At 38.1% G+C, this 8,115-nt stretch overlaps 1 long non-coding RNA gene across 1 annotated transcript; it reads right to left on the bottom strand.

Annotated features, from left to right (window-relative positions):
* Nucleotides 1-1,238: 1,238 nt before the first annotated feature.
* LOC145690958 (uncharacterized) lies at nt 1,239-7,694 on the bottom strand. The gene is made up of 2 exons (XR_014132308.1): nt 6,990-7,694; nt 1,239-1,746 (listed from the first exon to the last, which is right to left on the bottom strand). It is a non-coding gene; the product is annotated as an uncharacterized LOC145690958 (long non-coding RNA).
* Nucleotides 7,695-8,115: the final 421 nt, after the last annotated feature.

Genomic DNA, 8,115 nt, shown 5'->3' with positions numbered 1-8,115 from the left:
ATATCTGCTCCCCCCCCAACACCGTGGTTGCTACGCCTCTGGCGTGGATGTTGCATTTGCATGTTTATCCTTCACTGTGTCTCCTTTCAATTCTTCTCGGTGTAGCTAATTGCAAACCACACATTCTTTCATTCGTGTAGCCCGACATGATGTATGGTAACGCATTTTCTTTATTGAGCGGTACACTAGTACAAAAACAAAAGTGTTGCTGGAATTTAAAAGAGTCCTTACATATCTTACCGTGTTTCCATACCTGCAATAGTAACCGAGTTGGCCTATGGGCTCCGGACTTTTGCGTCACTCTGCATATACGGTATAACGGCTTGTTGCTGGGAACAAATAGTGGGTTGAAAACAAGGCGGCCAGGCTGTGACATAGCAGCTGGAAGAAAACATAAGATTCCTCTGTACAATTTTACCTGCTTAGACGTCTTTGCCTCACTCTGTCTTCATGACGAGGAACCATTGCGGCCCACAGACTCAGACCCCCCCCCAAAAAAAAATAAAATAAAAAAAAACAAAATAAAAATAAAATACTACTACTACTACTACTACTAATAATAATAATAATAATAATAATAATAAATAATAATACACAGTGTAAATTATAACTACATAATGTTAACTTGCTCTCATAATTTTAAGCATTTTTTTTAACTCAAAATCTTATTTACACACAAAATGTTTCTGGGTGTTTCACTGGTACTACTGGTATGTGGACACGCCGTGCATATATGTTGGGGTGTCTTATGTGACTTACGACATTCAAACTGCACATCAGTGTGTTCACAATCGTCGCCTGCCAGTTTTGAAAGCGGCTGTATTGGATTTTTTTTTTTAATACGAAAAGGATTGAAGTTTAGACATCCATTTCAAGAAACAATTGTTGGCAATCCTTTTCCTATCTTAAAAATAATAAATCCAATATAGCCGCTTTGTAAACTGGCACGCGATGATTGTGAAGGCTCTAATTTGCAGTCTCAACCTCGCAACATCACATAAGACACCCTAACATACATAGACGGCGTGGCCACATACCAGTAGTAGCAGTGGAACACCCAGAAGGATTCTGAGTGTAAATAAGATTTTGAGTTAATAATAATAATAATAATAATAATAAAAGCAGCTTAAAATTATGAGAGCAAGCTAACATTATGTAGTTATAACTTACACTGTACACTATAATAAATATACATCTATATAAGTTTATATCGGTTAGTAGTTAAATAAAAATATAAATGTACACTATTCTGGCATTATTTATTTAAATACTCTTCAGCAGCATCTTCATGCTGCTCGTATTATTTGTTTCTATACATTAAGAACAATCTTCTCAAATATCAGAAATTCACATTTTAACTTGTAAACACTTGTTCTAGAAAATTGTCACTGACACTAATTAAAAAAAAATCAACAACAATATTTACGTATAATGCTGAAAATATGTTCTACAAATCTACGGCGCATGGGGAATAGATCTTTTCACGAAATGTCACTTGTTTCCTACTTTCAAGAAATACCACATTGCTGAATAACCAGAAATTAGTATTTGCTTCTTTATAATGTCACTTTTGATTACCACAACTAACTATAATTTCGACGCTGCGAATTGTTAGTTAAAGTTCTGTGGAACTCCAGCTGAATTCTTAACTGATCTTCTTGTTCGTCTCTGTATGACATGTTGAAGCCAAATCCCAATAATCTACGCGATCTCATCGTTAGTTGCGTTTCTCTTGTGTTACAGTTACTGAAAATAAAAATAATAGGCAGCGTTTAATAACATAATAACAGCAGGGAATGATTAAAGATCAATTATTACATCTTAAACTTACAAAAATATTTAAAATGTTTGTGTAGGACCTACAGCAGCTTGTGAAGACAATATTGTGTTACAAAAGTAACATCCTGAAGAAAATGTAAATGGCAAGGAAGACAACAGCTACAGCTGAAAGTGACATACCTTAGACTATAGCTTAATTACGGACGTTGTAACATGTTGAAGCGGTCACACATTTATTTTTAAAAAGTATAGCATCTTATAAATATTAAACCTAATATTAAAAAAAAAATTGAAAACATGTGGCAGCATTTGAGTTGATGAAGAACTAGCGTCTCATTCCGAATGCTCTGATCTCAAATCTGGGCCCGATCATCCTTTTTCCCTCAGTCGTACCAGGTGAATGCCGAGGTGGTTACTAAGGCCTTGATGACCACTACCTTGCTTGATTTCTTTCCCCACGGAGCAGGCCATACATATTACTTTGCCTTATACAAATGAATAATTTTGATAACGTTGCATTGCAAAGAATACAAAAAATCGCGAATATAGGAATGAATCATGAAATGCTCAAGAAAACTACCAACATGACAGAACAATTCAGTAAAAGGATGAAATGAAAGGTAAGGGGAAAAAACAAGGAATGTCCATGTGTGTGCTCTATTGGGTACTTTGTCCTATGTGATGGTGACTTTTGGTACTATTTGCCTGTATATATATGCATCCGTAGATGTAAAAATATCTATGTAAGAACAGGCAAAAGATTTGATTAAGCCTATGCCTTTTTACGATGTTTTCGATATTAAAACACCGTTTTCTCTAAAATACAATTTTGTGACATTCCTTCTATTTTCCCCTTACCCTTCAAATATACTCTATACATGTTCAACTCTCTCTTCCACGGACACTTAAATGGAACATGTCACTTGAAGATGGGAAAATTGCGCATTTTGCTAAAATAAGGATTTTCAAAGTGATTTAAATGTTATAACAGCGCTTGTAGTACATGCTTTTGGAAAATAAAGTTTACAGGAAGATGATTCTGAGAAGTATTCATGGCACAATAGTATGTATTTAAAGCGAAGAAAAAATAAAAAGTGCGCCAGAGTTTTTTTTTTACAAGAATTTAAACATAGTGTATCCCTCTTCAAATGATTCTTTCCACTTCTATGATTCTTTTCACTCTGAATCTAAGGTACGGCTTTTTTAATGCATTCAGTGCATCCAGAACTTTATAAAGGTCTTACGTGGAAAAAAATGGAATCTTTAAGTTTAACGTCCCACGGTTATGCGGTTAGGCTAAAGGAGATGGTGATAATGAGAAATGAGTGAAATGGTGGAATGAAGAAAGTGGGAGGAAACGGAAGAACCCCGAGAAAACCAACGAGCACGGTGTTTGCCACCACAAAGTCCACACGGCACGAGCTGGGATCGAACCAGGGATCCCAAGCACTGGAGGTGAACGCTCTACCACTGAGCCACCGCGCCCCCGGGTCTTACGTTGAATGTTGTATATCTTAGCGCGAAAGCAAGTAATTCGCCCAAGGAAAGTCCAAAATCTAATAAGAACCACTTCCAATCACTTGATCACCTTAATTGCACCAATAATATACCAACGAAAAGCTCAAAAACCCAGGTGGGTTTTTCCGGGCTGAGCCCAATTGGGCAAACCCTGAATACAATACAATACACACACACACACACACACATCGCAAAAGAATAATTATAATCTTTCGGCAAATCTAGTCTGATGGCCCCCTTTAATTTTATATATGCCAGGTGAAATATTTACATGTCGCCTGCCACAAACCATTTAAGAGACAATAAGAAATTTAGCGAAAGAATTATTATTTTTCAACAATTATTTCGAGCGGCACGCCAATAGTAAACCTGCACGCAGAAGTAGGTAATACTCAAGCAGACTCTTTTACCAAATTTTGACTCATTTCTTGCATCTTCCGGTTTCTTTTTTCAGAACATGCACTAAACGAAAAGAAATACTTAAGTTTAATATCCCACGGTTATGCCGGTTAGGCTAAAGGAGACGGTGATAATGAGAAATGAAGAAAGTGGGAGGAAACGGGAGAACCTCGAGAAAACCCACGAGTAAGTCCACACGGCGCGAGCTGGGATCGAACCAGGGACCCCAAGCACCGGACGTGAACGCTCTATCACTGAGCAACCGCGCCCCCCTATGTACTAAATGAGGAGCTCTAAAAGAAAAAGCGAAACAACTTCTGTTAGGTGGCCAGTAAAAAAGCACGCATGCTATCTGAGTCACGGGGGCCCGAGCGACAGCGTAGCGAGCAGGCACGTCAGCGACAAGGCAGGGGGTACGCATAAACGAGGATGGCGCAAAAACATTTACAATATTTGTAAATATTCTTATCTTCAAAAACACTTAATTTCTATCGTTAAAAAGAAAATACCTTTCACAGCTAATACACGAGTGTCACACCGCTTTTCTTTCTTACCTTTACGATAGAAAATAGCGTATGTAGGGCTATTGCCTCTGTTCTGAATTTTTCTTCTTGAATAAATCTTTTCCACACTTTGCGCAGTTGATTTTACGCGCTTCACCATACCATGCCTCTGTAGAAACTTTATAATCCTTCTCTCTTCATTACACAATTCTTAAAAAAAAAGTTTACATTACGGCCATCGCAGATGTTCACAACTGACGTATGAACCGGAAATTCCCGCCGCTTACTTCTACCATATTTGCATTCAAAATCCATTTCAATAAGCTGTGCAATGACAGAAATAACTTACATTAACACTCTCATTCCTTCACGAAAAATATTTCACATCATATTTTATCTATAGAATTTGTTCTCGGCGTAAACGTCTGCTCGAGAGAACCCAAGAATTATTATAACCCAGTGGTGTATTTAAGGGGGGCTTCCGGGCTTAAGCCCCTTGAAATTGTACTTACTATATTAAAGTAAATGGATTATCTTGGAGAACGTTAGCCAAGCCCTTCTCCCCTGAAAAAAAATCGTAAATACGTCATTAAAATGGTAATATACGCGCAATTATCCCGTCACCAAAATAGAAATGTACGTGCCTACTCCCTTCAGGAGCATTTCCTCGGCCCCCCTGCCTTCACCCTCCCTGACTCGGTTAGATGGCATTCGTGCTTTTTAGTAGCCCCGTAACACAGATTGGTTTGTATTTTTTAGACTTCTTATCCACACATCAGGAATCAGTATAAATACGCAAATCGTAAAAGAATTGTAATTTTTCGGCAATTAATTCTGACGGTCCCCTTGAATTTATAAGTGAAAAATTTATACGTCGCCTGGCGAAAATCATTAAATAGACAACAAGAAGGAAAGTAGCGAAAGAATTATATTTCACTAAGTATTTCGAGCAGTGCTTCTTCCAGACTTGTCTTTGGGAGGGCAGTGGCTCCCCGGAGCAGACCAAAATAATACGTTTATAATAATAACTAGAATAGCACGAGCAATGCCCCCGGAACATTACTTTTGAAAGAAACACTGCTTTCGAGTGGCACACCAGAAGTAAAACTGCACGCAGAATTATTATAACCTGTCCTAAAAATGGTAATATACGCATCTTTTTAAACTCTTTAGCAAGGCAGTGATATTATGTCAGTACATAGTATTGCCGAATGAGCATTAGCGAGTGAAGGCGGGTTAGAACCCCGCAGGGCACGTTGTTTTCTCTTTCCTTCTTGGGAACTGTAACTGCAGAAACCGGTTCAGATCAATTGGTCATTGTCACTGCCTTGCCTAAAGTAAAGACTTGCCCGCATATTTTCCCTTTGGAAGCATCCCCTCGCTCCTGCTGACCTCCAACTTCGCAATGCTCTGAGACAGTATTGGTGCGGGAAGCTTCTAGAACACAGGTCCCCCATATAGGTTAATAGATGTTTCTTTTCTGTACCAAAGTAAAATATTTAATTCACTTAGTATTGCCGAGCGAGCGTTAGCAAGTGAAGGCGGGTTAGAGCCCCGCAGGGCACGTTGATTTCTGTCTTTATTACAGATAAATTGGAAGAGGAACCTGTGTTCTACAACCCTGCCTGTTGGTGCTTTTTAGTGGCCACGTAGTACAGGCTGATTTATATTTTTTGCACTGTATTTTTTACGTCATACATCCGGCAATGTATATATATACGCAAATCATAAAAGAATAACTATACTTTTTCGACAATTACTTCTGACGCTCCTTTTGAATTTTATCTATTCCATGTGACGTATTTCAAATCGCCTAGCGCAAATCATTTAGGAGACAATAAGGTTTGTGTATAGCCCGCTTCCCCAGTTCTTTGTCACCGGAACTGGAAGAGTCAGTACTACTACTACTTATATCGAGAACAGAACCCAACCAACCCCTGCGGGGCTTCTAACCCGTTCCTACTACTATTGCTACTAACTACCACTACTACTACTACTATTGCTACTAACTACTACTACTACTGCTACTATTACTACTACCGCTACTAAAGCTACTACTACTACTTATACTAAAGCTTCCTTACCGCAAGATTTACATCTTAAATCTTTATAACATGCGATTCCGGCTCATTATGAACTAGTATGAATCGTTAGAATCACTATGATTCGTTAAAAATCACTAGGGGGAGCGGGCTATATACTCAATCCGACAATAAAAAGAAAATTATTAAAAGATTCTATTTTTCAGCAAATATTTCGACTGGTGAGCCAAAAGTAAACCTTCACGGTATTTTACGTATAGAGATGAAAAATAGAAATCTAGCATCCCATACCTTTATTAATTTGTAAACATAAATTTCTCGATAATACATAGTATACATGAGAACCTCCTGATCTGCGTTTCTTCTGTGTTCTATTACCATTTCTACATGAAATACCATAAATTTTCTACGTAGTGCAATATAAGAAGTACCCATGTGCACAAGACATGCGATATGCGTTAAATCCCCCCCTCCACACACACATAGTCATAGATAAAGTACAAGGGCACTACACATGCAGATATAAAGTACAGGTACGTTCTTTTTTTATTTTCGTATCAGTCGATAAGTACATAAAAGTCACTTTGTTACCCCCTTTGTAAGTTCGTACATACTCAATGAATAATCCCTAAAAGTATGAGCGTCCTGCTTATTCGGGAACTGATGCAGCTTCATGTACACTATACAGACACTCAATCACTTATACAGACAATAAAACTAAATTATTTTATGTAATCGTTATACTTACCGACTTTTCTTGTCTTTCTTTCTTTTTTCTTCACTATTAACAGTGTTTAGGTGTGCCTCCTATTTCGGAAAAGTCTTCTTTTAGGCTATGTGTTGTATTTGGTAGTTAAACTCAGCTGATTATTTCCGTAATTCCCATATATCTTCTTCAGTTAAAGGAATATTGCGAGCAATATACATAATCATCGTCTTAAATAATAGTCTACTTTTTCTATATAAAGATATCTTCTTGAATATACTGAGATTTATTTTATTTTATTTATTTATTTTTTAAATATTCCTTCTTGTCTCTCTCTCTCTCTCTCAATGTTTTGATGCTCCAGGAACTCGTCAGCTGAGCAATACAGACGGTTAAATGGGTATCTATACTTGTAGAGATGAATGGTCCAGGATCAATTTGGGCACAAAATAAACAAACACAATAGAAACAATCACTTCATGTGGAACACTAACTATGTCGAAGAAACTATATGTAACAGACTGCGATGAATAACATAAGCACTGCACTGTTGATCACTTTGACACCATTACAAGTCGTAGTTGTTCACTATGTAATATTGAAGCAGATGATACAGAACAAGGTGGTTTTTGTTAGCTAGTAAGAAAGACACTGTTACGGGGCTTGTGAAATAAACAGAATGAATGACTGTGTTGAGTATCGGACGGTAGCCAGGCGTTAGAGAGCACTGAAAGGTCAGGTGGTCAATAGAACCCTCATTTATGCCACAATAACACAATCGTGAGGGGCGCTGCTGTTGTTTATATTGCTGGATGGGAGTCTGAGCAGTATTAAGACGCAGGCGAGAATATAAACAATGATGTTTTCTTGTCCAATTATGAGGGGCCTCCCATTTTCTCGTGGTGGGAGTCGGTTCTAGTTGCCAATAATAAATTCCTGGTCCTGATCGTTGTTGTTGTTGGTAGGTTCGCCATTCGGTTTGCCGTTTCTGTAGCAGCATCTCGTCGAAAGAAGATGCTGGGAGCCGGAGATCTATCGGTGTGCCATGTTGTGTTGCATATCTGCTCAGGATATCGCTAACTTCGTTCCCGGGGATGTCGCAGTGTGCGGGCGTATGAATTAACGTAACCACTTGTTGATTATTATGTAATATTCGAAGCTGTTGGCG

Source organism: Thermobia domestica, chromosome 7 (assembly GCF_964235325.1).
Source record: "Thermobia domestica chromosome 7, izTheDome1.hap1.1, whole genome shotgun sequence".
NCBI lineage: Eukaryota > Metazoa > Arthropoda > Insecta > Zygentoma > Lepismatidae > Thermobia > Thermobia domestica.
Note: the sequence above shows the minus strand (reverse complement) of the source record. Positions and strands in the feature narration are given on the sequence as shown.